The sequence below is a fragment of the Rhipicephalus microplus genome, chromosome 7 (genome assembly GCF_043290135.1).
Source record: "Rhipicephalus microplus isolate Deutch F79 chromosome 7, USDA_Rmic, whole genome shotgun sequence".
NCBI lineage: Eukaryota > Metazoa > Arthropoda > Arachnida > Ixodida > Ixodidae > Rhipicephalus > Rhipicephalus microplus.
This window is the reverse complement of record NC_134706.1, coordinates 57,368,434-57,394,147: the sequence shown is the minus strand read 5'-3', so window position 1 is coordinate 57,394,147 and position 25,714 is coordinate 57,368,434.

The following is a 25,714-nucleotide window of genomic DNA, read 5'->3' as shown; positions in this document are numbered from 1 at the left end:
CCCCGCCACGGTGGTCTAATGGCTAAGGTACTCGGCTGCTTACCCGCCCGTCGCGGGATCAAATCCCGGCTGCGGCGGCAGCATTTCCGATGGAGGCGGAAATGTTGTAGGCCCGTGTGCTTAGATTTGGGTGCACGTTGAAGAACCCCAGGTGGTCAAAATTTTCGGAGCCCTCCACTACGGCGTCTCTCATAATCATATGGTGGTTTTGGGACGTTGAACCCCACAAATCAATCAATCAAAAACTGGTATGGTATGACATGATTGCATGGTGAAGACAAGCGACAGACCCCAACATGAAAATCATGACATGCGAGTCATGTAACAACATGACTACATACCACGCACGTGGTGCACTCACGGCTGTTTCGCTAGCGTCACATATATTAAATTTGGTATTACAGAGCGTGAATTGATGATGAAGTATGTGACTGGTGCAAACATGATAATCATGAAATGCTTTTATGTAACAATATGACCACATAGAAAGCTCATGGTGCACTGGCGGCCGTTTCGCTAGCTTCACTTACACCAAATTTGGTGTTAATGGACGTGAATGGATGATGAAGGTATGATACAGGTGCAAACATGATAATCATAAGATGCGCGTCTTGTGAGGACATGACTACGTGCCACAGTCAAGGCACCAATACATATACACGTGACGCGGTGCGCGTGCTCGCCGGCGTTCATTTCGTCGCGATACGCCAGGCGCTGGTCCTGACATATACTCGCAGGCACGCGCCGCGCTGCGTTGCTTTGACGCATGTGCGTTTCAGCGCGTCCGGTGTCCCTCCGTCAGATAAAAGAGGGAGATGCAGTGTTGTCTGGGTAACGCATGGCACGAAATGCAGCAGGTCGCATTTTGCGCCGGTGGCCGTTGGGCTGCGCCGACAGATGCTGATCGCGCCCGGCGTCAGACTATAGAGTGCTCATGTTTTGCTACCGTAGCGTCGCTGTGCCCAGCGTGCGCGCGTCGACGCTACATTGAAGTATATTGGGCCCTTCATGATCCGCTCGCGGCCGTTTTGCTAGCTCCAGATATACCAAATGTGGTGTCACGTGACGCGAATGGATGACGAAATATATGACTAGTGCAAACATGATAATTCTGACACGCGTTTCATGTAAGAACATGACAACATACCACGCTCATAGTTTGCTCGCGGGCGTTTCTCTTGCTCCACATATACTAAATTTGGTATCACGTGACATAAAGGGTGATGCAAGTAAACGACACATCCAAACATGATGATCATGACACGGAAGTCATGTGCGGCATCAATTACCTCCACGTCGTAATATTGTGCGGATTTTAAAGTGAAACATCAACATTTCTCATTCGTACTTCGCATATCATCGATTCCCACTGTACGTGGAATCTGCCATTTTTTCTTAACACACAGTTAAGCTGGGACGTCTTTCCACTCTCCCACTGTTGAGTGCCAAGTGCTCTGTATCGTTGAACACTTCGTCTAAACACAAGATATCTAAGGAGACCGTTGAAAGAAAATACGAGAATCTCAGGTACTTTTTCCGTAGACGACTTTACAGGCGGTTATATTGGGGGAATAAATGATGTCTGTGAGTGGTGTCCTTTGAAATTTCATCTGCATTTCTTACGACATAAGCGCAATTTGTTCGCCTTCACTAATGACCTTTCGAAATTCTGGCACACAATCTAGAATATCAGGTTTGTTTTTGCAGCGAAAGCTGTTATGAGCTCACTTTTCGGGTCACATGCAGTTGTTGTGCTCCACCACCGCCGGTGTCCGTAACCACATCGCGCAAAACTAGAAAAAAGAAACCTTGCACCAATGACACAGTGGGGCTTGATCCCGGGTCCGCTAAGTGCCAGCTTAATATTCTACCACTGGGTTACTTGTAATTTGGAGTCAAACTTGCCTCAGGCAGTGAAGTTCTAGCACCAACGACACAGTGTAGCTGGAACCCGGGTCCGGTGGGTGCCAGCCCAGTATTTTAACACGCAAGTTATGCCGGTGCTTGTGACTTGTCAAACTTGCCTTAAGAAGGCATATCCAGGCATCTAGTAAGTTTACTTTATCTGATACGACGCAGCTTCGTTGTTATGCACCACCTTTAACAGTGTTTTTATCTATTTTGGCCCCCGCTGCGGAACACAAAAGCACTATCGAATGTATGTAGGGACAAATTGCATCGCAAGGCTGCCTTTTTAGCGGCTAAGCCTGTGCTGTCTGTGAAGTCGTACACTTGTGCCTCATCTGTACTGTACACTGCCTGGAATATTTCTCGGAAAAAGGCAGCTTAGCGTACGTAATAAATTGATTGCGTCGAGGAAGAATCATCAGCAATGATCCATAAAAAGCGTAGCTTACCGAACTAATCCTAAAGGAGGCCCATTGGTGTGTGAAGTACAGAAATAAAATATTTCAGCCATGCAATGCTCAGCTGTTAACTTCACCATGTATATTAAAACTTTTTGTCTGTTGAGATATAGTCAACGAAAGTTCGGACGATTGTAGCAAGTGTGAAAAACGTGACGTGAGAGTAAAATTAGGAGCAAGAAACAACATACAAAAACTGAAGCAAAAAAACCTGAAAGCAATCTATTTTTTCATTTATGGTACATGGTCAGATATTTAGAAATAGTGTACGGCGAACTAAATTACCTTCAAGTGTGTTTTTTATTCCGAAAATCTTACACGTTTCGAACGATTGCAATACGTTACGCAGCCCTCGCTTGTATTGCGCACTGCCTAGAATATTGCTGGGTAAACTACAGCTTATCATACATCATAAAATGAAGATTGCATCAAGGAAGAATTATGAGCAATGATAAATAAAGAAAGCGTAGCATATGCCAACTATTCCTAAACGAGGCCGGCTTTATAGATCGTTACAGATCTTTCTAAACTCATCAGAAAGCACAGAAAACTTTGGAGTTGCAAAAAAAAAAACTATGGCTGCTTGAATACCGAATATGCTGGTTACGTACTTCCAGAAATGATGCTACTCGTATTAGGTGCTCAATTCAAAGCCACGAAAATACGCTTGCCTAAAGAATTGCTACGCAAGTTAGCTCTCACATCTAAGGGTTCCTGTACGTTCGAAGTTTTTGCAAAGAAAGAATTCACAGCAACCTGCTTCCACTAATTGATCGTTGTCTTAAGGAATGGTTATTGCAGGGAGAAAGCAGTTGTGAGGGTTTAAAATGAAAAGTTATTTCTTTTCCATACCCCCGAAACAACTGTGTGAGTGTTGTCGTGAGCGAAGGTCGGGCTCAAAAAGGCGAACGGATCCAGTATGATAAGATCATGCATGCAAACAGTGAAATATCGAGAAGGAACATAGCTTAATAAATGAGGGCTGAAAATACTATTTTTTATAAACAGATACAGTTACCCATCTACAGTGTTTGCTTTAAAGGCCAACTCCGGCAATTTTTTAACCATGTAAGAATAATAGTGCTTCTGTGTTTAGAGACATTCTTGTCAAACACCCGATAGCTAAAATTGTCGGCGAATTGGTGAGTAATTTTTAATTGTCAAAAAGAAACGCAATACGGAAACGGAAACCCAACCGAGTGCACTTCCACGTGTGACGTAAGCCTTTGCCCAAAACATGCCTGATTGCGCATAATGCCCGCTAGATGACACTACCCATCCATGCCGTTCAAGTTCGTGCCTGCAGCGATCGGCTGATACAATTACGTTGTTGTGGGGAATATAGGGCGAATTGTATGCGGCCAGCAGCACAACAGCACTTGGCACCTATCGCACGTTCACCAACACGGAGAAGGAAATCGCACACTCAATTAAGGAAGGCTTGGTCGAACCCACGCAATCCATGGCGAACAAGCAGACGCTGCAGCGGCACATCAGTCCCGTCACTTCCGCCAAGCAGAACTCAGCGCCCCACACACAATGTTGCCATTTCTCTGGAAAATGAGGCGATCGTTTGGAGGAGAGCTATAAAATTTGTTTGAAAAGAATCTGCGAAACTCTTAAGCCTGCGATTAGGCATAAATGGCACATACGCGTAAATGAGCGTACCTCGGGATTTTCATTGAGATCCATTGACCTCAAAAAGTCACCGTAGTCAGCATTTAATATGCAAAAGGTACTGTAGGACTATAAGAGAAAAATGACTAACCAGCAGCGAAAATCAGAAAGAAAACATAGCAGGACCGGAGGTCTACTGCTTCTGAGGATCTAGCACTGTGCTAAACTGGAGTAAACATTTTGTAGGATTATATTAAAATACTTCGAAAACCGAAATATAATTCTGACAGGACGCACCCGGAATAAAAACCACAGTTTCACTCGAGGCCCCATTCTCTACAACCAGCAACAACTTCACATATTCAGTACTGTAACAACATTGCAGCATTGTTTACAAGATGCCACAGTTCACACTATGGTGGCGGCTGCATTTTTGATGGAGGAAAAATGCTGTAGGACCTGGTGCTCAGACTTGGGTGCACCTTAAAAAGCCCCAGGTGGTCGAAATATCCTGAGCCCTCAACTAAGGCATCTCTCAGAACCATACGGTGGTTTTGGTTTGTTAAACTTTCCATATGATCAACAATTCAAGCTATAGTAATCAGAGGTGCTGACTGCCTCAAGACTTTGTAAGATAATTGCCGTGTTCCTTCTGCTTCCAAGTTTTTGCTAACCATTCTGCCATCTCTTGTCTTGTGCCTTTATATGGCGCAAAGGTGCGTAGCTAATTGCACGTGAGATCTAAATGCAGTTACTACACTCCCACACGAAATGCAACTATCTTATTCGCCGCAGCTAAGCATTGATAGGTACTCCTCGCTTCTTAGAGTGGTGAGAAAGAACAAAAACGGAGCCAGAGCTCCAGCAGCGACCACTAATCCTGCCTCTCGATTCGGGACTTGAAGCTAAATTTGATTAGGTCGGGTTTCAGTCTCATTAGTGATATCTGGAATCACTTAAAGTATTAGTAGTTCCTCAAGTAGGAGAACTTTGCAGTACTTGCTCGTGTAACACCTGCGTTCCCAACTTCAACATTAATTGTGGTTCAGAAGAAACTTTTTGTCGTATTTATATGATGTCTAGAGCCTTAAGATTGCTTTACTGCAACTTGAGTTTCGGCTTTCAGTACAACACCCAGAACTTCTTTTCGAAAAAAAATATCTTTGCCGTGTAATCATGGCACCCCAAACTCCGAAATAGTTTCTTACGAAAAAAGAAACACGCAAGCTATACATGAGTAGTGAGTTTTCGAGTAAAAAGCAGCGTTGTTCATCCCGTACGGCAGAGATTCTCATCACAATAGCAGCGAGCCTGTGTTCATTTAAGAAAGAAAATCACCAAGTTCTTTGAAGCAGCTGAGAGTAGCATGTCGTAATTAGGGCACAGAGTGGAGTTTCGCGCGTGAATAAAAAAGCAGCACTTGCCTCTCAGCGTGAGTCTGAAAAAGAAGTAATCTCGCTCAACCACTTCAGCCAACTCATTTGCATGCGCTTGCGTCGATTGAATGTGCACGCGTATGCGCAGTGTGTAAGAAGAAAAAAACACATATCAGCTATAGTTAACGATTTAGTGTAAATTGAATGAACATAATGTTGACAGTATGGCAGTGGAAACTCATCCGTAGGCACCGTTACTCTTGTGTAATACCGTCTCTCACCTTTTTCCTCGTCGCTAAGCGTAATTGTTTCGAAGCAGGCTGTACTCCTTTTCCACTTACTCATGTTGGTGGGGAGCGAGTGAGTTTTGCAGATCGCAACATCTAGCCTACGAAGGCAAAGTTGCCTATCTGAAACCGTTCTTCCAGTGACACTCAAGCAATAAAGCATTCATTTTATCGGGAACTCACTAATTCGTCCATGGGGCACACCGATGCTGCGCTGCAACCATTTTTCATTCAGTTTCTAAACAGTACGTTTATACGAGAGTTGGTGCTTTTATATATTTGCATCATTATCCATAATATACAAAAAAGGAAAAAAAAACTCTGTACAGTCTGTGAAAGAATGTGCTCTGTGTTCATTGCTGAAAGTGAAATTTTCTAGTGTATGTTAATGTGAATTTGTTTTTTTTTCGTGCGTATAAGCAAATAAAACCCCTCCTATAAATATGAAGACACATGAAAGATTATCGACCAATTTTACGGAGGTAATAAAATTATACCTCTTGTTCTTCTCTCTTTATCAGAATCTGGTATATTTATGGCATTTTATCTATTTCATTATTGGGCCAGTGTCACCTCCATTCTGTAATGAAGTGAGCGAAAAAAAACAATAACTGGTGAAATTATTATATTTTTTCTTCGTAATGATTTTGGATAAGCCATACATTAAACAGTCCCTAAATGTAGGCTGGTAGACACAATCGTGCTTAAAGAGACCCTGAAACGGTCTCATGATATTTTACAAACACATTGGGCCGGTATACCAAGTCCCAAGAGTAATTTAGAAACCGATTGGAGCTCTCTGCGTAAACTGTGCAATGTCTTACAACGCTTTAAATCTGCGAATCGCTACAGATGGCTGCACATCGCTGCGAATCAGCCAAAAGCTTTTCAACCGCCCATACGCCAAGCGACACACTCTGCCCCACTGACGTCATCGTTTCCAGCTCATCTGAGCGGCTGTGGAACGCGCAGCACAGAGTGCCGGTATCGGGTCGGCGGTGGAAATTGCGCGGATGTGGTCTCAAGCCACATAGTGAAGCAGGCACCGTGAAGGCGTAGCTTAACCCCGAGCGCTCGAAGGAAGAGTTGAAGGCAGTTGAGGGTGAAAGTGAAGCGGAGAAAGAGGTACTTAGTTTGTACTCGTAGCTTCATTATTAATGGGTGTTTCGATAGAACTCTGGTGCCAATGATTTGCTCCAGTGGTGGTCTAATAAAAAAAAAACGCCAAGCCTGTACGGAAGCCCCGCCACGGTGGTCTAGTGGCTAAGGTACTCGGCTGCTAACCCGCAGGTGGCGGGATCAAATCCCGGCTGTGGCGGCTGCATTTCCGATGGAGGCGGAAATGTTGTAGGCCCGTGTGCTCAGATTTGGGTGCACGTTAAAGAACCCCAGGTGGTCGAAATTTCCGGAGCCCTCCACTACGGCGTCTCTCATAATCATATGGTGGTTTTGGGACGTTAAACCCCACGTATCAATCAAGCCTGTACGGAAGGCGCAGCACAGACACAGCGAAAGCTCAAAGAGCTGCTTTCAGAGCATTTTCGAAACACTCATTGGGTAACTACTGCAAGCACACTTGCTTCATACCCACTAGGTCATTATATTAGTAAATGTATTTGGATAGTAGGCCTTCTTATTTTTATTTATTGCTATGTTTAGTCATTCTTTTGAGAACCACGGTATCCGCTACACACTTGCAACGAATTTTGTACCAGTTGTCGATGCAGTGGATCACGACGATGAGAAATTATGGCTGAAGTGGGTTGCGCCATAGTTAATAGGGGAACAAGAACAAGCTTTTGTAATGGGTTGGAGCGTTGGACGGCCCACTCGTTACACTATTCGCATTGTGCGAGGGCTGGTTGTTTTTTCGCTGTTTTAAACTGCTTTATAGGTCGTATTTACGTGACTGCTTTCCAGATATAAAGCCTGCCTAAAGCAAGTTTGACAACAAGTTACAAGCACCAGCGTAACTCAGTGGTAGAATACTGGGCTTACACCCGGGATGCAGTTCCACTGTGTCATCGATGCTAGGTTTTTTATTCCAATTTCGCGCGATGTGGTTATGGACACTGGCGGCGACGGTGGACAACAACGCGCAACCCGAGTTGTGATCTCATAACAGCTTCGAAACGTGTCTACCTGACGTCATGCTTAACGAGTGAAGGGATGGCTTGGACCAAGCAGGAGACAAGAATAATCAGTTGATTGCTGATGCAAGGCTTTCTCAAGCAAAACTTCGCACTAGCATTCGCCATCAATTATTATTATGCAAATACATAACGGACTCAAAGAGCATCTCATGCATTCGCCTAAGACCTTGACTAGTATTACCACTTGAACGGGAAAGTCGCCTTGCTTTAAATGCGAAGCATTTCTTTGGGTACTGCAGGCATTTTAAGCATCTATTCATCCATCTATCCATCTATGAACGGCCAACCAGCATTCTCTATTTTTTTAATGGCAGCCGTATTCGCTCGATCTAAGCTGTTCACCCTTCCCTCTAGCCTTTTTCTGCTCTCGCCCATCGCCTAGCCTTCACGTGTGCTTGGTGGTCAAGGGGGAAAGAGCCCATTATGTGTGGCCTCATGACAGAACTCATATACAGTAGTTTCTTGTTCAGTTGCGTATAAATTTGTAGATGACGTCTGCATTTCTCGAGTACACAATCTTAGCGGTCACGCTGGCTCTAAGAGATGAGGTGTTTTGAGTTAGCTTGTCGCCGTTCGTGGCGCTAAGTGTGCAACCAATGGGGAAGTGTCACTGCGACGTCAGCGTAATTTAAGAGCGCCGTTAAGCGGCGGTGGTTTTACTTCGATCCATAACGAAGGACCACGAAGGAACAAATCTTGCAGACCTATAGGATAAATGTACCGGAAAACATGTCCATGGCATGTATGTGTGAAAGCGATTGGGTGTTAGTGTGACGTGAGCAGCTTTAGCCCCTACGGGGCATCTAATTCCGACATTCTCTGAACTAAGGCGGACCGACGGCTCCCGTTGAGAAGCGCGCGTTTTCACTCGCATCGAATGAAATATAGGACGCGTTGGGCCAGCCTTTGACCAAGCGATGACGTGGGATCCCGTCATAATGATGCGACAAATATTGTTCATCTGTGACGAAACCATGTCCTCATATGATGGCCTAGCTGGGACATGAGTTTTTTTTAATATTGCGTTGATGCATGTGGTGTTAACGCGGACGGTCTGTCTTGTCAAATGATACAACATCTCAGGATTTTCCTTAAATTACCTGGCATTTTTTTGTGTGCTAAAACACAATTTTTAGGAGCCACCCTGTAGATTTGGTAATTTCAATTACGTGGGAATATGTTACCAAGCAGTGATACCACGCATTACACAGGCCGTGTCAGTCGCATTTGATAGGCCATGTCAGTCACATTACACAGGCCATGTCAGTCGCATTTTGATAGAGCCTTTCGGCTCTATCAAAATGCGCCTGACATGGCCGAGATTTTAGCAAACAACCTTCAAGCCTATAGCCTATAGCAAAGTAACCAGCACAACACCGTGGAGAACTCTGCAATTGTAAACATAGGTCTATCATGCGGGAACTTCTTCAAATGATGGAAGCAATCGTTCCTTGGCTGCTTTTACAAAGTGTAATATATCTAGCTACCATGTCCTCAGCAACGTTGGCAATACAAGTCAGACCTACGAGAAATTTATCCTGCATCCACATCGTGGAGACAAATGCTTATATATCCTCAGTGTCACGCGGGCAGACGAAAAGCCGCGTATATTAAGCGGGGAAGCAAAAATTATTGAAGAAAGTGTGGAAACGTCTGATTTCAAGTACGCATTAGCCTGCTGGAAGATTGCCGCGCTTCTGCGGTCACGGCCTGCATTCAATGTAGCATGCCATGCCTGCTCCGCCCAGGAGCGCCAACCAGGATCCAGCAGAGCACTGGATAAGGCACGTGTGCCCAACACCATAAGCGCAGTTTGCGTGTTTATGGCGAGTATTCATTGATTGACTGATATGTCGGATTTAACGTCCCTAAACCACCAAATGATTATGAGAGACGCCGTAGTGGAGGGCTCCTAAAAGTTCTACCTTCTGGGATTCTTTAACGTGCACCCAAATCTGAGCACACGGGCCTACGAAATTTCCGCCTCCATCGGAAATGCAGCCACCGCAGCCATGATTTGATCTCGCGACCTGCGGGTCAGCAGCCAACTACCTTAGCCACTAGACCACCGCGGTGGGGCTTATGGCGAGTATTTAACGCCATGCAAGCAGGCTTGGTAAACTTGTTTTAGTTTCTTAGTATCTAAGAACGTATTTACAACAAAATGGCTAAACAATTGCCGCATATGGCCACTGGCATTGTCGGTCTGCCACGTTATCTGATGTGCTCTGAACACTGCTTGTTAATTCGACAGACGTATTCATACGAATATATATCATCACCGAGTTGCTTGCTCAGAAAAAAGAAAGAGGGTGGAGTGGCATTCCTGAAGGGCTTTTAGTTTCTATTTTTTATTGCACTGTAGTGAGAACTTGGCACACCATTTTCCTTACTTTATTTTCTTTGCATTACTGCTTTTATTCTATGTTGAAGTTTTCACAACAACCCGTTTTGTTAATCCTACAGATGTGATACAGCTCACGCAACCAAGTGTTTAAAACAGGTATTAAAGAAACTGAACGTATTTAACTTTTTAAAACCATTATAATGCTGTACAATTATATTCCGGCCACCCTTGTGAATTTGATCATGTATTTATGTAAAGCAGAGACAGAAAGAAACAAGAAAAAAGGAAGGCAGGGAGGTTAACCAGATGCTTGTATCTGGTATGCTACCCTACACTGTGATTGGGAAAACAAGTAAACATATAAATGTATGGGCTGGTACTCATTCACGAATTATTCGTGCTAGTTTCAGCTGTGATTCTTGCATTTGAACTCGCAGAGCCGGGGGCGACATTTAAGCCTGTGCTTCCTGTAATTATTCTTCCTCTGTGGGAAAAGTCCGGTGTAAGTTTGAACATGAGCAGAGGTAATACCAGTGATAACGACAGCAGGACTGCTTTATTCAACGCCTTTAGTGACATGCCTGTGGGGTTTAACACTGTTTCAGAGGAACTTAAAAAGCGTGACAAATTTTTCGAACAACAAGCAATGAAGAATTCAGTAAGGGGTGCTGAGAGAGGTATGGATTAAAAAAAATCACAACGTATCCACAGGGTGAGTAATGATGAGTGGGGCGAAGCGCTCATCCAGCCATCTGTGGGTGCGTCCGTTCGTCCATGCCTCTGTCTGTCCAGACGTTCTTGCTTCCGTGTTTCCGTCCATCCTTGCTTCCGTGCTTCCACCCACCTGTCCGTCCGTGCGTGCGTGCGTTCATCCGTCCGTCCATCTATCCGTCTGTGCTTGTCTGTCCACCCGTCCGACCATTCGCACCTGATGGGTGAGTCATCGAACTAGGCGGTCATGAACCACGATGAGCTAGGAGGGACAAACCCACGGCTTAATATGCTTCACGTCTGAAATTCGGCAGGTTCCCCGTACTTTGGGAATCGATGTTATGCGAAGTCATGCAAGGTGACTGTGTTTTAATTTTTATTGAGTGGAACGTGATGAAGGGGCGCTCAATATATGTAAAAATCCACACACACACATACGTTAAACAACCACATTTATTTCATAAAAGAAGTTATTTGAAGTTGCGTAATGATTCCATTAGCATAATGAATATTAGCCACAGCAGAAGCGGTCAGCTCATATGAGGCGCTAGTGTTCGCGCTGGGGCTCACAGGGATAGTAGCCCTCAACACTGGTACACAAGTCAACCTCAGCGGATTGCGCCTAACTACAATTGACATTATGCCGAGATGACGGCTGTATCAGAGGAGAATATATGTAATGCTTATAAAGTTTGATAGCCAGTAAAGACCCAGCATTTTCGATTCATGAACACTAGGGTCTATTTGCAAAGTATTTCCAAGAGTGTGTATGGCTTTTTGGTAGAATACTGAATTACCGCGCAGAATGCTAAAGTTGCCTTCCTGCTGCAATGAATGAATGAATAAACCTTAGTTGAAGTCCGCATGTTTTCACCGAGCAATGTGGGGAAAGGGGCAATTAACCACTGTCCCTTCCCACCCTCCATCTATTATGATGGCGGTGCCCCACGTGACTGCTCGAAGTCCTTGGACCCGGGCGGCATCTTCAGCTTGCCGGACAGCCCAAAGCTGGTAGGCTAGCTCGTCGCTTGTGAGTGTCGCCTCCCAGCGGCAGCGCAGCTGATGCCACCATTTAGCAGCAATTAACTTCGGAGCAGCAGCAAGTGACCTCGGACTTCGTCCCTGTCTAACATGCATCGTGGAGGGAGCGGTGGCACTGACATTAACTTTTCCGGCACACTCCCAAAGCATGTGCCACAGTGTGGCCCTTTACCGCACGCTTTGGACGCGTCTGTCGAGTGGAGGTCTGAATAACACAGGCGTAGGATCACCGGGCAGGGGTACGTATATGTCTGTAATGACCTCAGAGTTACGGCGTGTCTTTGGTGGAATGTGTTGTGTGGTGGTGGCTATTTGCGTCTGTTTAGTTTGTAACGTTGTGTAATGCCGTTGAATGTAGTCAGGCGATCAACCCACGACCATTCCGGTCTTTGCTGTAGTGTCGATAATGTCATGGAGGTGAAGGCGGCCGCCGAATCGGCCGTGGCTCGGGGAATGAGATCTCGAGCCGCGGTGTGGGCCACGTGTTTGCCTGCGAGCGGGACGCTGGTGTGAGCCGGGGTTCACAGAAGGAAGACATTTGCATATTAAGTTTTGAGATACGAGGATGACGACGCCGAGGCCATCGCTCCTCGAAGCTCACCGCCGTCCTTGTTGGCATTACCTGATTGTAGTATCCGGGCCGCCAGACACAAGATGCGTCCGCGCGCAAAGCCATGGACGGCAGCTTGCGAGTCGCTGATCCCGACCGCAGTCTCCGGTGCCGGGACCATTGCTAGAGCATTCACCGCCTCCTCGGCTGTCTCTGTGTGTCCTGTACGCACCGTGACGCTCGCGATGCATTTGCCCGTGCGATTTACAACGGCGATCACGTGAGCATGCCTTCCCTCTGGATATCGCGCGGCGTCCGCGTACACCGACTCGTCGCTGTTGCCATTAATTCTTTGGAGATCACTCGCTCTTTTGTTGCGGCGCCTGACGTAGTGTGTCGGATGCATGTTCCTAGGAAGCAGTGGGACGATGAGATGATCACGTACCGCGATAGGAACCACCGTCTTCTCCCCGAATTGCGTGTGGTAGGTTATGCCTAGAGGTTTGAGTATGCGCCTGCCCGTCTTCGACTTGGATAATTGCTCATATAGTGCAATGTTGTGCACCTCGATCAGTTGACCCACGGTGTTGTGCAGGCACAGCTCGAAGAACATGTCGGTGCTCGTGTTGACAGGTATGCCAACCGCCCTCTTGAACGCCTTGCGAATCATGCAATCGACCTTGTTCCGTTCGGACACCAGTCACTTTAGATAAAGGGTGACGAACGTGAGGCGACTGATCGCGTACGCTTGTACGAGGCGGATCGCGCAGCTTTCCCGCATGCAACTGCGTCTGTTCGTTATGCGGCGCAAGAGTCGAATGAATCATGTCGTCTACCGAACGTTTAAGTCTTCGTATTGTCTTACCGTTGTGACCGTTGGCCTGCAGATGTAGTCCCAACACCCTTATGTTCTTTACGCTCTGTAAGGGAGGACCGTTCGTCGTTATTACTGTAATTTCTGATCTCCCTCCACCGGGAAGGACGGTTTCGTGGCCCCTCCTCGTGGGTCTGTGTAGCAATAGCTCAGACTTGGCCTGCTAGAACAATGAAATTGATTATTTGCAATCATCCGGTCAGCGCTGCCTATGTCAGCTTTCTTTAACGCCCAAGCATTAAAATTAACCATATTTGTCCTCGCCGTTCGTGAGTAGAGATTTAATGTCCATCACCTGTGGCACCCGCATACCAGCGTTACGTACCCGTACCCGGGTATGTGCCACTGTTTTTAGGGGCGAAGCCTCTTATGGCATGGCTCGTGCGTCCCCGTAGTGCGTAACCTGTGGCACATACCCTCATGCCAGTGGCACATACCCACCCTCGGGCACATATTTGCATGTTCACATGTTACGGAAGACGTTGCACAGCGTCTTTATTATGCTCTCAATGTTGACAAAGCGCTGACACCAGAAACGTGGTAAATACTCTCGTTTAGTTGTTGGATTGTGCGCTGGATGGCGGTACTTGCATATGATGAATATATGATACAAAATTGGCCACGTATCTACACATTAAACAGCAAAAATCGTCGAAAGACGTTAGTCTTCCGACTGTAGAGAGTGAACAAAACGTTTATTTGATGTTATGCGCGAGAAAATTGTTGAATGGTATTCTGGAGGCACTGCGTTAGAGTGCCTCGAGCATGCAGCGGAGGCGAACGAGCGCATCAAGTCACATCACACGTGAGACGTGAGCGCTATCTGGCAGTTATCTTGGAAAATGAAGCGTGCGGCGCACCCAAGGCGATGGGTAGGTGCCACCACCACGTAGTCTTGGCATGCCTTTTCGTGCAAGCGTTGCATTGTTAGCACAGTGTGATAAACGCTACGGTCCTTAGAATTACTTATGTATGCCTTTTCTTGTAAAAGATACACATACAGAATATTAACGTGTTGTTATGGTGCCTCAGTTATGTGCAATGTTTGCTTTTTTATTTGACAATTCCACAAGTATGAACGCTGAATCTTGAGCGATATTGGTGGGTGCTGCGGATGTGGTTGGCCGTTTGAGGTATCGTTAAGGGTGGACAAACAGACAAATGTATGGACAGACAGACAAACAGATCAATAATAAAAGCGAGATGGCAGTACTTGAAGTGTTCACTAAATGAACGGACGCACCAATGGTTAGGCGCACAGACGGTCAAACAAACAGACACGCCGACCAACGGACGGACGAACAAATGCATGGACGTACGCAGAGACAAACGCACAGACGGACGTACGAACGGACGCACGAACGGGTGGACGAACGGGTGCAGGGACGTGTGGACTGACAAACGAACGGAACCACGGACGTATTGACAGACGCTTCGCCCCACTCATCATCATGCATTCTGTGGATATGCTGCGATTTCTTTTTGGAAAGTGTTTCACGTGTAGTGGAGCATACGCACCAACGCGTATGCGCCTTCGGAAGATAACAAAAAAGCCCCGTGCTATGAATGCGCAAGAGCCTCTGCCGCCTTTTCCAGACTTTGCGTACGGCTATCTGTCGTTGCAACCTCGTTGCGACTTCTCTGCTCGAATGGACATCATAACATTTAGTGGAGGCTGCTGAGATCCCCAGCAGACCTGGAGCTCCGCTCTCGCAAGTTGGCCGAGCGACTACCGCGGAACATGACTGACGCAGTCGCCAACCAGCCCATCCAAGCCCAACCAGTACCATTGGCTGCCCCGTCTACCTGTCCCGGCGCTACCTGCCAACGGGACCCGCCAAACTTCAGCGGCAGTGGTGAACAAGATATCGAAGACTGGCTCTCCTTGTACGAACGCGTAAGTGCCAGCAACAAGTGGGACGACAACTCTAAGCTCGCGTACCTTATCTTTTACTTGGTATACGTAGCTAAGCTTTGGTATACCAACCGCAAAACCGCCATCACCAAGTGGTCCTCCTTCAAGACCCTCGTGAAAGACGCGTTCGGCTGACCAGAGGTCTGCAAGCTCCACGCTGACCAGCGTCTACGCCACCGAGCCCAGCAGCCTGGCGAGACGTTTACTAGTTACATTGAGGATGTGCTCGACCTCTGCAGGCGTGTTAACCTATCTTTGTCTGAAGAAGAGAAAATTCGGCAGATTCTCAAGGGCATCGAGGATGGCGCATTCCAGATGTTGCTAGCAAAAAGCCCGACCACGGTGGCAATCCTCTTAAGCCTGTGCCAGAGCTTCGATGAATTGCGCCGTCAGCATTCTATCGCCCGACAGAGTGTCCCACCACCAGATTCGATCTCGGCCGTCGCACTCGAAAATGTCAACGTTCGCCAAGAAAGTCTGTCCAACCATATCAGAGACTTCATTAGAGAGGAAGTCACCCGACAGCTCTCCCTGCTGCCGCATAGCGACGCGCCCACCACAAGACTGCCTTTGACAGGTCAGTAGGCCATACGCACTGAAATTCGCGTTGTCTTCCCTACAGTGCCAGCCCCTTACCCATGCGCTTCAGTAGCACCTGATCTCTCAACCATAGGCTACGCACCACCTACGCCACCTTCACCTCTCAGCTACGCAGCTGTGGTCGTGCGACCCCCACGGCAGCCAGTCCCCTTACCGGCTACACCTCTTCCGGCCTCGCCTCCGGTATACAGACCCTCACCTCGCTTTTTACATCCATCTAATCAGTGGCGCACCCATGAAAACCGTTTTATCTGCTTCGCGTGTGGCATCGCTGGCCACGTTGCACGCTTCTGCTGCCACCGTTCCACACCTGCGTACGCCTCCTTCGGAACACCTAACTACGCGCCGCAGCAGGCCACCACGTCTGCATATGAACAGAGGCACTCCGACTCGGATTTCCGCCTATCAACTGCTCGTTTTCCATCTCCTCGTCGCCGATCGCCATCGTCTGTGCGTCGTCGACCACCTCTTGAGGAGGGAAACTAATCAGTGCAGTTCCGGAGACAAGAACTGCAACTTCTGCGCAATTACCAAGGCCTCCATTTTCACCGCAAAATGTTGTTGATGTCGATGTTGAGGGAGTCGCCGCACTAGCGTTGATTGATACTGGGGCTGCCATTTCTGTGATGAACGCAAAACTTTGTCACAAACTAAAGAAAGCGACCACATCTCTTTATGGCATGGTGTTGTTCACGGCTAGCGCGCAACGCATTCATCCCTCGTCTGTGTGTACGGCGCGCGTCATCATCCAAGATGTTTTGTACATCGTCCAATTTTTTGTTCTACCATCTTGCTCTCATGACCTCATCCAGGGTTGGGATTTCTTATCACGTCATGAAGCTATCATCGATTGTTCCCGTGCGGAAGTATCCCTTGTGGCAATGTGTGAATTTCAATCGCCCGACCGTTCTCTGCCCTGCAAACTCATCGCTGAAGATGACATCACCTTGCCTCCGGAAGCTTCAGTCCCTATTAGCCTTTCATGTGTAGCGCAACCTGACGCCACGGTGGTGTTCACGCCATCTCCGGTTTTCACTGAACGCAAGGCCATCGTTCTCCCATTCGCCGTTCTTACAATTGCGTCTGGTTTAACCATAATGTTAGTTACCAACCACTGCAACTACGCCATTGGCTTACTCCGTGGTGAAACGTTGGGATATGTACAACCTGTCGAACATATCAATGATATTATTCTCCCCGACGAAACCCCATGTCACATTGTCGCAATCACTCGTGCGTCTGAGGCATCAAGTTCGTTAGCCTTTGACAATGCTATTGACGCAGACCTTCCCCCCTCGTATCGCCGCCAGCTTGTTGCTCTCCTTAACAAGTTTCGCTCCTCTTTCGTTCGACTTTTAAGAACCTGCTCTGGGCCGCACCACGACTGTCCCTCATACTATTGACACCGGCTCACATTCGCCTCTGCGACAGCGTCCTTACCGCGTTTCCGCCGAAGAGCGCCGCGTCAGTATGGAGCAAGTAGGTGACATGCTTAAACATGGAGTCATACAGCCTTCTCAAAGCACTTGGTCATCACCTGTGGTTCTGGTAAAGAAAAAAGATGGCACCGTTCGATTTTGCATGGAATATCGCCACTTAAACAAGAATACGAAGAAAGATGTCTGCCCGCTACCACGAATAGACGATGCTCTTGACTGTTTACAAGGCTCCGAGTACTTTACGTTGTAGTGCCATCATCACCATCATCATTTCTCAATCACCGCGCCGCGCCTCTCGCGCAGCTGATGCTAGCTCGAGCTGCGCGAGGATTAGAACGAGCTCACGCACCTGGCGCGTCGGACGTGGACAACCACCGCGGCTCCTCTTCAGGCGTGGAATAAAGTGGCGAGATCAGCACGGCCCCGTCGGCCGCCTTCGACGCCGTCTCACGTCTCTCTTCTCTCGCCGCTACATTGGTGACCCGGAGAACACGCCCTTCACCGAGCGGCCCGCTGCCATGTTCCCGCAACTCTGCCCGCCAGTGCCGCCGTTCCAATCTTCCTACCCCAAGGTATGGTTCATGCAGCTCGACGCCGTTCTTGCGTTGAATGGCGTCACGAACCAGCCGCTGATGCACGCCATTCTTCATGACGCCCTTCCGGTAGAGTTGCGTCATCTCTCTGCCACTTCAACCTCCAGCCAGCAGCCTTACGATGACCTCTGCTCTGCGGTGCTTGCCAGCTATGGCCTCACCTACCACCCGCTGCCGTTTACCCGCGACTCTCAGGTTTTCCCTGCGTCGCAGCGTGCTGGACCCTCCGGCTCGAAGCTCTCATCTGACCGCAACCTAACTTCCCCGACAACGTCTCCCTCCACCTTGGGTCCGGCCACTATAGCGCAGTGAGTCTCGCACCCGGTCACATATCCGACGAGGTTCTTGAAGTCGTTCCTGCTGCCGACAACCTGTCCACCACGAAGTGCGTTTTTTCGAAGTCCTCGGCCGATGGTCCTTCTGGCATGCTTGCTACCTCCATGTTTTCCACGAAAGCGACGGCACGCGACACCGTGGCCCCACCAGACTCCATGACGACCACCTTGCCGCCCACATCGGAGTCTGGCACAGGTGACCTTTCGCCACCGAGCTACGCGGCCATGTTCCAGTCAGCACAAACCTGGCAGCCTCAATTCGACCCGCCACTGCCCCCGTTCCGGACCTCTCGCCTAGAGTCGTGGTTCGAGGAGTTTGCGGCGGCCTTGTATCACAACGGCATCTGGATCCAAGAGCTCATGTACGAGGCATTGGAATACCATCTTCCACATGACCTCAAACACCAGCTCACATACTTCTCCTGGAGCCCTCGCCCGTACGATCACTTGCGAGATGCCGTGCTCAAGTTTTACGGCCTTAAACATGCTCCTCCTCCCAAAAATGACACAACTGCACCTGGCTCATCACCTTCCAGGACGCCTCTCGCCCCACAGCCAGTCCAGATCATTCCCCTGCCAGCAACTGGCCACATAGATTCGACACCGGCCGCTGCCCCGTACACCGTCGCATTCACTGCGGAGACTTGGTCGGCTGAACTGTCTGTCCCGGGCGATTCGACGACCTCCACTGGGCCAGCTGACCATCCTGCAGACTCCCCGCCTGTACCGGCATCTGTGGAGACCCGCGACACCACTCACACTAAGGACCCAGAGCCCGCTGCGACGCTGCACGCCATCAGTTTCCCCTGCACACCGGTGCCTGCTGCTCAAAACCTCGTGGACTGCCAGCACCTACTAACATCATCCTCGACGTATCCTACAGAAGTTCAAGCCCCTGAGCATGCACAGCTGAACGTGCATGATGCTGTGACGATGTCAGGAAATCCCGAGGGCCGCACGCCTGGCTCACCACAGATGGAGCACACCGTGCATGCCCCAACAGATGCGCAGTTAAACCATCCGCCTACCACTACGTACGCGTGCTTGAGCATTTCAACGCCGTCGACGGCCCATGACAACTGTGACGCCACATACCCGCCGCTCGATCTCGCATCACCAAACGTCGGTTCTAGCTCGAACAACGCGACGACGCATCGGCGTACGCCTGCGCGTTACACGTCGTCAAAGGCCGGCAAAAGCAATCTATCAGTGCCCTCTGAGCCGGCTTCTTATCGCTGTAAGCCATGTCGCACTTCATCGGTCCAAAGCGCACCGTTTCCAACTTATCTGCACCCTACTCGGCCGACCAGGAGGCCGCCGCAGCCGGTAATGTGCCACCGGAAGTGACGGTACCAGCACGGTAAACACACTACCAGGGTTGACCGCACTCCCCGTTGACGTTCCCATCAGCTCCAACAAGGAAGTAACACTAGACCCTCTGGACTGGCCGTACTACACTCATGCTACAGTCCATCTTTTAAGCATCAGTGTCCGAGTGCGCGCGACAATCGACCGCACCGAAACGGCCCGTGTGTGTTCTCGGCCCGTGACCATTTTTCGCCTTGTCGTTGGTACTCGCTATCAACAAAAGTGCCCCTTCATCACGACCCTCGCCCGCTCCTTCCAACAGCGTGCCTGCATAGCCACCCTCGTCCGCTGCGCCATTCCCAGTGTCGCCCGCCAGAGACCCGCTGCTTACCGATGGCCCATCAACGTTGACAATATATTGTAATAATACTGATTGTTGGCCTAGTTGGTATTTACTTAATGGCATGATTTGGCCGCAAAAGAGACACACACAAGAAAAGGAACACTCAAACGACAGCACAGGCGGCACTTCCAACTAAAGCAGACTAGGTGCAGACCCAGACTTAAGTACGAAAATATAGACATGCGCAGTCTTCATACAGCCTTACGCTATCCAACAATCAAACAATCTTGTCTCCGAAGCATACAACGTCACCGACGGTTCGCTGATACACCTTTCACCTTTCTTTTTAATGTAATAGGCTTCCATCAGCTCACGCGCAGTTTTGTACCTGCTTCTACCCAGAATCTTAAACTCATTAAAACGTGGTACACACCCACAGGCTTTACAGTGCATAGGCAAATGCGCCAAGCCATCGTTCATTAAATTTAATTCGTGCTCCCTAACTCGTTCATTGATGCAGCGCCTTGAACGTTGCCAAAGTTTTTAGGTATATGGATGACTTTTTAATTCTTTTTAACAGACAAGGCTCCTTGACGCGCTGCGATGACATTTTAAATATTTTTAGGCTTCACGGAAAAGGACTCGTTTTTACACAAGAACTGCCGCAAAGTAACACCCTGCAATTTTTAGATCTCCGCTTAACTTTCCATGACGGGCAAACGTGTTGGCAATATTTTCCTCGCGCCAAGAAAGGTGTAATGCCGTATGACTCTTGCCAATCGAAAATAGTTAAGCGTGGTATAGCTACGCTCTGCCTGGGATCTACTCTCGAGAAATCGTGCACGCACATGACGCAGGCATCATTCGGAAACCAGATCCAGCGTCTTTTAGCTGCGAATTTCCCTGACTCGCTATTGACAGCTGTCTCCGAAGCGCTTTTGCGGAAAGCTAAGGGTGATGTTACTAGAGCTGCCACGGGGGAACAAAGAACCGAAACCGTAAGACCTGCAGTGATTCCTTATGTTCATAAGGTCTCCCACAACCTGAAAAAGGTAGCAGGCCGGTATGGGGTACCTGTCGCCTTCTCTGCGCCCATAAAGCTGGCTCAGCTGTGCCCGAGAACTGCTCGGGAGGTGGAGGCGAGCCGTCAAGGGTGCGGCAAAAAACACGCCACGATGTACGGGAGATGTGCAAAAGGCGTTGTTTATGAGATTCCCTTTTCGTGTGGCAACTCGTACATCGGGATTACCGGGCGCTGCATCAATGAACGAGTTAGGGAGCACGAATTAAATTTAATGAACGATGGCTTGGCGCATTTGCCTATGCACTGTAAAGCCTGTGGGTGTGTACCACGTTTTAATGAGTTTAAGATTCTGGGTAGAAGCAGGTACAAAACTGCGCGTGAGCTGATGGAAGCCTATTACATTAAAAAGAAAGGTGAAAGGTGTATCAGCGAACCGTCGGTGACGTTGTATGCTTCGGAGACAAGATTGTTTGATTGTTGGATAGCGTAAGGCTGTATGAAGACTGCGCATGTCTATATTTTCGTACTTAAGTCTGGGTCTGCACCTAGTCTGCTTTAGTTGGAAGTGCCGCCTGTGCTGTCGTTTGAGTGTTCCTTTTCTTGTGTGTGTCTCTTTTGCGGCCAAATCATGCCATTAACGTTGACAACCTGGGCTTTCCAAATGAACACTTTATGGATTGTCGTTCATGTATACAGCTTTTGTCACTATCTTTCTTTTTTTTCATATGCCTTCAAATCGCGCAAAGCGCTAGGGGGGCAGCCCTGTAGTGCCATCATCACCATCATCATTTCTCAATCACCGCGCCGCGCCTCTCGCGCAGCTGATGCTAGCTCGAGCTGCGCGAGGATTAGAACGAGCTCACGAACCTGGCGCGTCGGACGTGGACAGCCACCGCGGCTCCTCCTCAGGCGTGGAATAAAGTGGCGAGATCAGCACGGCCCCGTCGGCCGCCTTCGACGCCGTCTCACGTCTCTCTTCTCTCGCCGCTACATCATCATTGGATCTGCGTTCTGGGTATTGGCAGGTGCCAATGGCAGAATGTGATCGCCCTAAAACCGCCTTTGTAACGCCGGATGACCTGTATGAGTTTAAAGTTATGCCATTTGGGCTCTGCACCGCGCCTGCGTCATTTGAGCGCATGATTGGTACCATCTTGCGTGCCCACAAGTGGAAAACATGCTTGTGTTACCTGGATGACATTGTAGTCTTTTCAGTTAATTTTCCGACACATCTTGGTCGTCTCCACGAGATTTTGACGTGTCTAACTTCTGCAGGCCTACAACTTAACACCAAGAAGTGCCACTTCGCAGCACGAAAACTAACCATCTTGGGACTTGTTATCACAAGAGATGGTGTTCCTCCGGACCCCGATAAGCTTCGAGCGGTCGCTGACTTCCCAATGCCCACATCACTGAAAGCCCTGAGAAGCTTCATTGGTCTCTGCTCCTACTTTCGTCGCTTCATGCACAACTTCGCATCCATCTTCGCACCTCTCACGAGTCTGCTTTCCAACAGCAGAGGTATATCTGCTTGGTCACCTGCATGTGACGACGCATTTCGCCAGCTGCACCGCCTGCTGACCACACCACCTATTCTTCGCCACTACGACTCCACTGCTGCCACAGAAATTCACACCGATGCAAGTGGCGTTGGTCTTGGTGCAGTTTTGGCACAACAGAAAGGCACCCAAACCGAATACGTAGTCGCTTATGCAAGTCGCGCTCTCAAGAAGGCTGAATTGAATTACTCCGTGACAGAGAAGGAGTGTTTTGCCATAATCTGGGCACTGACGAAGTTTCGCCCGTACCTTTACGGCCGTCCTTTCGACGTGGTCACAGACCACCACGCTCTATGTTGGCTGTCCACCTTGAAAGACCCGTCCGGACGCCTGGGGCGTTGGGCGCTTCGATTTCAGGAATACGATATCTGTGTCGTATATCGTTCCGGTCGCAAGCATGCGGATGCCGATGCACTTTCTCAATCGCCATTAACACCAGATGTGGCGTCTCTGTCACCCCTTTTACCTTCTTGTCACCACTCGACAGCACTGACATGCTTTCGGAGCAGCGTAAAGACTCATACCTTGCCTTGTTAGTCGACTATCTTACTGATCCATCTGCTGTCGCTTCCACGAGAGCGCTACGCCGGCAAGCAGCTCACTTTTTCTTACGAGACAACATTCTGTACCACCGCAACTACAAGCCTGGTGGTAGGAAATGGCTCCTTGCTATCCGAACTCATATGTGCTCTGACATCTGCATAAATTTCCATGCAGATCCCTAAAGTGCTCACGCAGGCGTCCTGAAAACCTACGAAAGGCTGCACCAACGATATTACTGGCGAGGAATGTATCGCTTTGTGCAGAAATACGTTCAGTCTTGCACCACTTGCCACCAGAACAAGACACCTCCACGGAACCTTACTGGCATGTTACAACCGCTCCCGTGCCCAGCGCGCTCATTCGACCGCGTGGGTATTGACCTCTATGGCCTCCTCCCATATAGTGGCTCGAAAAACCGGTGGATAATTGTACGCGTCGATCATCTGACACGCTACGCTGAGACTGCAGCTCTACCGGCAGCGACCGCCCACGAAGTTGCACTCTTCATCCTCCGCAGCTTCACTCTACGCCATGGTTCTCCGCGGGAATTACTCAGCGATAGGGGTCGAGTGTTCCTGTCGGATGTCATCCAAGCTATCCTCACTGAATGCAACATCATCCACCGGAACTCTACCACATACCATCCACAGACAAATGGTCTCACTGAGCGCTTCAACCGCACACTTGGCGACATGCTCAGGATGTACACCTTCTCCAACCACACTAACTTGGACGCTGTATTACCTTTTGTTACCTTCGCTTATAACACCGCGACGCAACGCAAGCGACTACCGGTTTTTCCCCGTTCTTTCTGTTGCACGGCCGCGAACCTTCCCATCCAGTCGGCACTATACTCCCCTACCGCCCTGATGCATCTGAGTGCTCCACGCTTTCGGAAGTCACCAGATACGCGGAAGACTGCCGTCAGTTGGCCCGGTCTCTGACAAGTGAGGCTCAAGGTCTACAAAATACTCGGCATGACGACGTTCACCACATGGCTCCTACGTTTCGTGCTGGCTCCCTCGTGTGTTTTTGGGTGCCCCCGCACGTTCCTGGCCTGTCTTCTAAACTTCTGGCCTGGTACTATGGTCCGTACCGTGTCATTGACGCGACCTCTCCGGTGAATTACATCATCAAGCCACTAACACAATCAGCAGATTTGCGCCGTCGAGGACGCGAGACCGTGCACGTCAACCGTCTCAAACCCTTCTACGACCCCCTCATTGTGCCTATTCCCTGAGTCACCAGGATGGCTATTCTTCACTCCGGGGGTATTGTAGTGGAGCATACGCACTAACGCGTATGCGCCTTCAGAAGATAACGAAAAACCCCATGCCCTTATTGCGCGAGAACGTGTGCCGCCTTTGCCAGACTTGTCGTACGGCCATTTTTCGTTGCAACCTCGTTGCGACTTCTCTGCTCGAATAAAGATAATCACACACGGCATAGGCGCCTAGATTAAGACATTCATGCCACGACTGCGAAATGTGAATTTTGTTCTTTTGCTAAAAAATGTTCAAGAAGACCTGTTTTGCGTGTGCAACAAAAGCCTGGTTCACAGTTTTACTTTATCATAGGAGGCGAGCTTAGGAAATAAATAACAATCTCGTTTACTACAGAAAAGGTGTTCAGATATGAAGGTAAGTCCTTGAAAAGCAGTGAGGAGCTTATACGAATACCAACGAAATACTGTGCTAAATTTTAATCGCTTTTACAAGTTTAGGCACCTGCTTTTGTTCTAATGGTATTATAAAGAATGAAAACTGAGATTTTGGCACTCTTCAAATAATATTTTGGAACGATGATTCTGACTTTTGAACCATGCAGTGCTTTTTTGAGGTATTTTGCACCGCCTGCTAACAGGAATGAAACAGCTTTGCATAATGATAAGGTGATAACAAACAAAGAAACAAAAAAACCTTTGGGTAGTGTGTTCGTTTCGAAGATTTGATCGGAGCAACGTGATTTTTTTCATGATGGAAAATTTGCGAAAAGCACATTTCATCTTTTTTTTTTAGTGTAACCGTGTAGGCCGTTGCCATGTGAAGCAGCAACGGACTCTATATATTAGCTACAGATCCAATGCTTCACGAGGACATTGCAGAAGAACTGTCACGAAATTTGTAATTACGCATAACAGCTAACGGCAATGAAGTCGTTCGCGCGCAATGAGAGAGAAAAATTAAATATAAACAACTTCATGACATTCACTTTTTTATCGCATCAGTCGCTCTAAGTCTTCTTGATTACATATAAATTAATTTCTGCGTTTATTCCACCTTAAGCCCTTGGCTTTACCTCCGCGTACTCGTTCTTGTTTTAGTCTGCGCTTGGTTGCTTCACGTATTATAAACCACCCACTCATTCGAGCATATCTGTTGTCAAGTAGCCCTACTAGACGTGCATGCACCATATGTACGGTTTGGTGCAACACTTTTCAGTGTTTCCATATCTGTTAAGCTACAATTCACCAGTGCACTGGCACGCCAGCAGGGACAGGCCCGCCTATAGCGCAATTAAAGTATTGCTACAGAGTAACCTTGCATGGTCTCAAATAGGAAATATGGGAAGAAAAGTAAAACACTCATCTCCCCAGTAGATCGAGAGCGTATATAATGAAAAAGCCAATCTCCACTTACAGAGAACATTTTCTTCTTGATTTCATCGATTTAAGCATTTATTTAAAATTTCAATTCGGTCAATGTCATCTTTTTTACATTGTTACTCATATCG